Source organism: Elephantulus edwardii, unplaced genomic scaffold, assembly GCF_000299155.1.
Source record: "Elephantulus edwardii isolate Elephantulus edwardi_28Jun2011 unplaced genomic scaffold, EleEdw1.0 scaffold00168, whole genome shotgun sequence".
In the NCBI taxonomy this organism is placed as follows: Eukaryota; Metazoa; Chordata; class Mammalia; order Macroscelidea; family Macroscelididae; genus Elephantulus; species Elephantulus edwardii.
The window spans coordinates 1,781,795-1,790,615 of NW_006399918.1; the positions used below are offsets into that span (position 1 = coordinate 1,781,795).

The 8,821-nt window shown below is 41.0% G+C and overlaps 1 pseudogene; it reads left to right on the forward strand.

Annotated features, from left to right (window-relative positions):
• Positions 1 to 524: 524 nt before the first annotated feature.
• On the forward strand, positions 525 to 7,819 carry LOC102859481 (annotated as a pseudogene).
• Positions 7,820 to 8,821: the final 1,002 nt, after the last annotated feature.

The following is an 8,821-nucleotide window of genomic DNA, read 5'->3' on the forward strand; positions in this document are numbered from 1 at the left end:
GCAGAGGGGAATGAGGATGTCAGGAATCCGAGAGGTGGGTTTGATGTTTTCATATTATAATAAATGTGACACTTGCTTTTTCAGAAATAAAATATAGGAATCAAGTGAAAATTACCCATAATCTCTCCACTTAGAAACATCCACTGCTAACCCACAGTCATTTATCTTTTTTTTTGTTTGTTTGCTTTTTTGTATTTTCATCGTGGTTAGAATTTTACTACAGATATAATCTTAAATATTTTTAAAAACTGAAGCAATGGATGCAATTATTTCCCTCATAGGATCCCACACTCTTCACTGAATAGATTTAAGTTGACTGCGAAACTCACATGAGTGGCAGTTTGGGAACTAACTGCAAAGTAGACCTTGGGGGTAGGGGGTGTCTCAGACACAAGCGGAAGTGCACTGTCCTAGTGTGAGTGGGAAACAGACAGACTAGTGTCTTGGGGTAATAATAACTGCGTGAGAGCACTGGAGAGATAGGTACAGTCTTTCTATAGATGTTCCACGCTACCGTAGGTGTCATGAGTTTGCTGCCTTTTCTGCTGCTCTGGGGAGTCCCCCAGGATTGGGGAAGTTATGAGGGTGAGTGAAACACGAGCAAACACCCCGAACCTGCGCTTCTGAAGGAGAGTGAGGGGGAGGCTGGTTGGAAGGAGGTTGACAGTGGCGTCCTTTGGTCTTTCGGACCTGGTGCCCCCTGGGCTTGGAAGCTTGAGTGCATAGAACAGCAGCCAGCCTGGTAATCCACAGCCCACACCGCCAGCTGTCCTTGGCCTCTGGGACAGCTCTGGAGCAGACACAGCTCCTTTCCCCAGCCCACTAGTTTCTGCTTGCTTTTTCTCTCTCCTCACATCCTCTCTGTTCTCCCATCTCTCACTATGCTCCTGAAATCCCCACTGGACTCCAGTGCTGACCCGGAACTTCACCTTCCGCGTGCTCCAGATCTCGTCCTTCGCCAACAGCAGCTGGATGCGCACTGACTGCTCAGCGTATCTGGACGATATGCAGACCCACAGCTGGCACAACGACTCTGAGGACATCCGCAGCCTGCAGCCCTGGTCCCAAGGACATTTAAGTGAACAAGAGTGGGAGAAACTGCAGCTTCTGCTTCAGATATATCGGATCAGCTTCAAAAGAGATGTAGAAGAATTGGTAAAAATGCTGCACCTAACCTGTGAGTTGAGATTGGGATTCTGGACAGGTACCCAAGGCAGGGAGGAAAGACAGAGCAGTCCACTTGGGGGGACAGTGACCCCACTTGGGGGGGATAGTGCCCCACTTGATGTCATCCTTTTATCTCTCCCCCCTCTTCTGAATTTCATTACTGCCTAGAGGTGTATCAAAATATCTTTATATATGACCGCCCCCAAATCTCCCACTCTCTTTCTCTAAACTTTGGAGTACTTCCACTCAGGTTAAGAAGTGGGGGCTACGCCTGAGAATCAATTTATGAAGACTTTCTTCTTTCTCAGTACAACACTGACACCAGTTTCTTCTTGGGCCTACCCTGACATTGAAATCTTCAATCTGAATAAATCATGTATACTGCATTGAAACAGATGCGGGAGAGAACAGTTTAAAAGCAATATATGATTGGGTATTATGGTTATGACAAGAGTCCAGAATAAAGGTTGCATAGTGCAGTGTACTTGGGGTGGGGAGTGGGAATTGTCTACCAGTGAAGGAATTCTTATTTTACAAAAGAGAAGAGTGAACTAGGGGGGAAGGGTGGGCAGGGAGAAAAATGCAACAATGAATGAATGGAAATCCAAAATTGCTGTAAATGTTCATTAAAATTAATAAAATAAAATTTTTAAAAAGTGGTATGTTGATTTTAATTTGTGAATGCCAAATTTTTGTAACCTGTAATGATTTACTTTTTGTTGATAACAAAACAGAGTTTTAGAAATTGAAAAACAAAACCCAAAAAATGTTCAATCTACCGTTCTCTCTTCTCAGACCCCACTGAGCTCCAGATAACTGCTGGCTGTGAGGTGCACTCAAGGAACAGGTCAAAATATTTCTATCACGTGGCACATGGAGGAGAAGAAATCATGAATTTCCAAGAGTATTGGGATCCAGCTCCAGGGGCCCCACCTTGGGTTGAGAATGTTAGTAAAGTGCTCAACCAGGATGAAGGGACAAAGAAAATTATGCAAGAGCTTCTCAGTGAAATCTGCCCCCAGTTTGTCCTTGGCCTCATTCAAGCAGGAAAGTCAGAACTGGAGAGGCAAGGTCAGCACCCTTCCCTAACCCCTGACTTTCTACTGGTGTCATCGCTAGGCTTGATATAATTCCCTATCCCCCATGGATCGCCTCCCATGCCAGGTCATACTGAATTCTTAGTAATGTTTAGGATAAATTTTAATCCTAAAATAATATGCGATAAATATAGTTGTTAATGAATAAATTAATATTTCTTTGATTATATGACTATTAATAACAAATACATTTGGTAAAACTTTTCTACATTGAAGTGCAACATTAGATTACATATTAACTGAACAGACTCTTTTTTTTTTCCTTTAATACTAGCTCTGGTGGTATACAAAGATCACACTTCTCTGGCAGTTCAGATCTCCTTCTGAGTGGCAATGAATTGAGTTGTTGAATTCATTCTCAAAAAAGCTATTGATGGAGATCCACAAATAATAGTCAACAAAATATTGTAGCTAAAACATCTGAAAATTTTACATCCAGCCACTATTGCAACGTTGGCAGCAGCTGGCGTGTTTGTAGTGCTTGCAGATGAAACCTTGCGATTTGAAGCATTGTTGTAATTGGGTAATAATGAATGCTCTAATCAGAAGGTTCACAAAGCAAATTAGCATAGAGTTTTAACCTTGATAAAAGTAAGCTGGGCTTACAACAACTTTTTTTTTTGTTATAACAGATGACAAATATCTTTTATAAAAATAAAAAATTTCTACTGAAATGCTGTGTTGCACTTCTTTGACGAGCAGCAAAATGTGAGGGGATGGAATGAATGACTCAAGATTTTATTTAGTTAGCCAAGAGGTAAGGAGAGAGGAATTCATGGCTGAGTGTCCTCTCAACATGTAATCCTCAGAGCTTTTATTTGAGAGGTTTTAGGAAAAGAAAAGCATATTGACTAGAGTTACAAAATAATATGTTGTTTACTATTTCTTATTTGCTGAACCTTCCTGTTTACAAGATCACATCTATGTCAGAAGGCAGTTCCAGTGGGAGAATTAAGGTTTTGCATGTACACACACACACATCTGTAAGATGGAGTATCTTTTCACTTCAATAAAATTTTTTGCACTCTTTTAATTTAGGCAGCTCCTGCCTTGGTCAGCTTAACTTCTACACATTGCACAAAAAAAGACTATAGACAGTCATTTTGATGTCACCTGTTATAACATTATCTGTATCTTCCCTGTGATGCCAACTGCTTTCCATTCTGGGATTCTAGGGTATTAGAGGTTTTAAGGGGAAAAAAGGTTTTTATCCTTTTACACATCAGAGGAAGACAAAGGCCCAAGAGAAAATAGGTAATGGGTGAGTGTGCTCAGTCATTCCTGTAGACATTAGTTGATGACCAACTAAAGAAAAACAAACCCAACTGACAGCCATCTCGTTGATTCCAACTCTTAGTAACTTTAGAGGAAAGAGTAGAACTTCATTGAGTTTCCAGGGCTGTAGATAATTACAGAAGAAGAGTACCAAGTTTTTTGCCTATGGGGCAGCCTTTTGGTAAGCAGCTAAGCCCTTAACCACTTAATTAAATCAATCAGTCATTCATAACTGTCAAGTCAGACCCCAGAAACAGCAGATTTCCCATCTCTCTCTGGAGGAACAACTGGTGGCTTTAATCCACCAGAGAGGATTCACTTTTGAGATTGTGACACTAGAGCATCCTGAACACATATGGAAGTCCATGGATGCAATTAAATACAGAGAATACAATTTTATTCAGGGAATAAAAAATTAAGTAAGGCAGGTAGGATCTGTCGCTGAAGGATAGGATGAGAAAACATGTTAACTATTAAAGCCATTAAAGCCATGCTGGAAACATGCTATGTATGTTACAGCTAAGCGTGCTGTAGGATACTACAGGGTTACATAAAAAAGAGAGTCTCTAACATTAGTCCAGAGTCTCTTAACTGATTAGAATATATATGTATGTGTGTGTGTGTGTGTGTATACATATATACACACACACACACATACAGACATAAACACACACACACACACACACACACACACACACACACACACATACAACATATACACAATTATGTCCTTTTTTAAATATAATGTAAAGGACCAGTCCTTGGAGAGGGACATCATGCTTGGAAGGTTGGAGGGACAGAGAGAGAGGAAGACCATTGGTGAGTTGGATTGATTCAGTGACTGTGGTAATGAGGATAGGTGCATCAGGGACAGTAAAGTTGGCACAGGAAAAAGCAGGTTTCAGGGCTATTGTACAAGGATTGTACAAGCAACTCAACAGCACATAACAGCAACAACAAATAATAAAGATTATAAGCACTTCCACATACTACTACAGATTGAAGTTGGGAAAGGGAAATGAGTATGATGGAATACTGTGGTGTTAGACTGAAAGATGGCTTTTTAGTTATTACAGTTAGCTGTCTCTGGTCTCCAGCCACCTTAACTGCAGATACATGGTCTTGTACAACATCAACAGATGTGGGACTAGGATAAGAGAAAGAGTGCTTCCCATGTTGGGCAGAAAGACTTGAGGTGAGCAAGGCTTGTCGTGGCAAGACCCTAGTAAAAGTGAGACTTTGGTGGTGGAGAGACTATGGCATTGCTATGAAGAAAGTGTGACCTGAGGCTTTTTGCATTTGTGATGGCCGTAGTTAAAGGTTTTCTGTTCTTGCTGGATGTTTGAAGGAGAAGCTAACCTTGCTGGATGATCTGGATTTGATTGATGAACTGAAACCAGAGCCTGGACTTACTGAGGAATTGTGCTTTGGAACTATTAGGCTAAAACCTGGACTTGTATTGTGAGATATTCTTTGCCTCCCCCACTTACTTCCCTAATAATCCCCATTCTCAGTACCACCACTGTGAATTAGCAATGAAGAAATGAACCTCTTGTTGTTGGTGTGGCTCTAAGGGGATGATACCACGGGGACGGGCTAAGGGCTCTTTATCTGCTTTCTACTCTTGGTTTGTGAGAAGCTGTGCTATTCTTACTCCCTTTGGCCCTTGCAGAGAGACATCCATGGCCCTGTGTCCCTCTGGCCCAGTTTATTTTCTTTAGACAAATACTTTTCCAGAGGAGTTAACACAAATGGATTGATGTTATGAGAGGCTTCTCTCAAAGTGGAAATAAGGGAAGCATGAGCTTGATAAAAGACTTGGAGCTTCTAATGAAGAGCATGGAGTCCTTACTTTATGATCACTCTTTCTCTCTTTTGTTACAGAGAAGCCTGAAGCCTGGCTGTCCAGTGGCCCCTCTCCTGGTCCTGGCAATCTGCTGCTGGTGTGCCATGTCTCAGGATTCTACCCAAAGCCTGTGTGGGTGACATGGATGCAGGGGGATCAGGAGCAGCTGGGCACGCAGCGAGGTGACCTCCTACCCACTGCTGATGAGACCTGGTATCTCCAAGTCACGCTGGATGTGGCAACTGGGGAGGCGGCTAGTGTATCTTGCAGAGTGAAGCATAGCAGTCTAGGTGGTCAAGACATTGTCCTCCACTGGGGTGAGAAATAACTTGGATAGAAGCTGGAAATGGGAAGAAGGGGGAGAAGTCCTTGCTGTAGGATAAAGAATTGGGGAAAGGGAGGGGGGGGTTCTCCAGTAATAGAATTTAACAAACCCAAACTGAAGGAGCTTTGAAGATAACGGTCTCAATCAGGAAGGATAGAAGAAAGAGATTCCACATACAGGAAATTGGCAATTGAGAACCTGGAATTTACAGGAAAAAACCCACAAAGGATGGACGCAGAGATCCAGAAGCAGGGATCACATAAAAAAATCTCAAAAGAATTTTATCTCTTTGGAGGAAGTGGCCTTAATTCATTAGTACTGTTGTGATATAGATATCATAGAGGCTTAGGATTAGGGTTAGCATCAGGGATACTTTAAAGAGGGTGACTTTGAAGAACAGACATTTATTTTGTCATGGTTGACAAGGCCAGAAACTGGAATTTAGGGCACTGACTCTAGAGTAAGGCTTACTTTCTATTGGCTCTGGGAAGATCCTTTTCTCAATGTCTGTAGCTCCAATGTCTTTGGGTCCTTAGTGATTCTTTTGTGAAATCCACCTTTTCCTATGTGTGTTTCATTTTCTTGAGGTATGAACTACTCCCTTTAATTCAGAAGTAATTAGGTTAAGGGCACACCATACATTGATATATCAAAGAAAACACTTTCTGAACAGGAGTTAGGATGCCAACATCTATTTCAGGACACACCAATCAATAAATAGCGGGAGACCAATGACTTCAGAAAGATGGTATGACAATGGAAGAATTTTTCTTTTACTTTTCAATGAGAAGAGCAAACGGAGGTGGTGGGGGTGGGGAGGGAGGTGTGGGCAGGGAGAAAAGTGCAACAATGAATAAATGGAAATCCAAAGTCTCTGTAAATTTTCATGAAAATGAATAATAATAATAAAATAAAAAAATAGTAAGCACAGCCTAGGGATGGCCATATCAGACTTCTACTCTAAAAAGGAGAACTCCCTCCATCAACAACATCCATAACACAAAACCAATTCTCATGAGGCTGACATGTCCCCTATAGCTCACCTGCCTATTTCTACTAATTCCAACTCCAATTCTACTCTTTTATAGGGGCTGAAATCCATTGTGATAGCTCACAGAACAATATTGATGATTAGAGGGCTTATTACTGAAGTTAATAGGATGCTCTCAGGCTCATTAGCCTTTAGCCTTGTGACTTTAGGCCAGTGTTACAAAGCTCTCTTAGTTCTGCCAATTATGGTGTCTTCCCCTTAGTCCCACAGCAAGCGTAATGGAAAAATCCCCTGGCGTTGGTTCCATGAGGTAGCAGTCCCAAGGGCAGCTTTGTTTTGGGATTTTGTCTCTGATTCTCTGCTGTGGTGCAGGAATCGTCCCTGTAGGAAACACACTACATTCTCTGCTTCTTCTTAGCTGGTGGTGAGACTCTCAAAGTTCTGCTGGTGAAGCCACTCAGTTTAATGGTGAGACTAGCCAGTCTCTTTGTGAATATTCCCTATCCTTATAAGTCTGCCCATCCACGTGGCAAAGTCAAAGTCAATGGCTAGGAAAGCCATTTTGAACAATAGAACCACACTACCGCAGATTGACCAACAAAGTTATTTTAAAAAAAGAGATAGAAAAGCTCTTTATTTCTGACATTTGCTAATAAACTATTAAATGAACTGATTTAGAAAGCCCAGAAAAAATGTAAAATTTGAGCTTTGGAGGAATAGGAGTGAATGTTTTAAAAGGGGGGAGGGAATAAGAAGGCTAAGACACTTGAAATAAGAAGGGGCCTTAGGTTGACAGATAGTCTCTGATCTCCAAAGCAGATGGGAGTCATGTCTCTGTGGGAACGGCCATCTTTGCAGTACTGATACCTGCCCTTCTGCTCATTGCAATCCTGGTCTTCTGGCTTAGAAGACATCATTGTAGTCACCGTGGGTAAGTCTTCTCTTTTCACCTTTTCCTCTTCTAGTCTCATTCCCATTCCCTCTTCTCCCTTTTTCATCTCCTATTTCCCATTTCCTCAGTGACCTCTCCCTTTCTATTCTCTCACAGTTTTTATGAAGATGTACAAAATAGGACCTCAAACCTTGAAAATCTCAGTTTTTGGCCCCCTCAGGAGTGAAGTACTTTGAAGAGGTGGAAAACAGTCATAAGGCAGATCTAGTCATATCCTTTTAACATATTTTCTAAAAGAACTTAATTAATGACCATGTTTGGCAGAAAATATTTCTACATGAGAACACTGGTGCTCTGTAGTCCCTAGAGATGTGCACTGTTAAAACAATGGCAATGCCTCTCTGAAAGTCTGAATCCACTATCAACTTTACAGGTGAAAGATCTCTTCCTGGGTGATTCACAGCCTAACAATTCTGACTCAAAGCAATAAATTTGAGTTGTTTTTTTAAAAAAATGTATATACTGTAAATATATCCATGTAGATAACAGATTGAGCAATATCATTAATATTACAGGTAAGCTAAATATTACCAAAGATGATCCCAAAAGCTAGAACAATGCATTGACAGAGAACTGCCAGAAGTTCAATCTGGGTTTGAAAAAGGCCTTGGCACCAGGGATATGATTATTGATGTCAGATGGATCCTATCTAAAACGCACAGAATACCATAAAAACCAAAGAATGTCTATTTGTTTTATTGATTGTGCAAAGGCATTTGACTGTGTGGATCATAGCAAACTATGGCTAACATTGAGAAGAATCAAAATACCAGAATACTTAACTGTGCTCATGAAAAACCTATACCTAGACCAAGAGGCTGTTGTTTGAAAAGAACAAGAGAATACTGCATGATTTAAAGTCAGAAAAGATGTTCACCAGGGTTGTATCCTTTCTTCATATCTCTTCAAACTGTATGCTGAGCAAATCATTTGAGAAGTTGGATACTATGAAAAAGAATGTGGCATCAGGATTTGAGGAAGATTTCTCAACAACCTGCTCCATGCAGATAGAAAGTGAGAAAGACTCAAAACACTGTAGAGCATCAAAGACTATATAGCCTTCAATATGGATTGCATCTTACCATCAAGAAGACAAAAATTCTCACCACTGGACTGATAGACAACATCATGTCAGATGGATAAAAGGTTGAAATTGTCAGTGATTTCA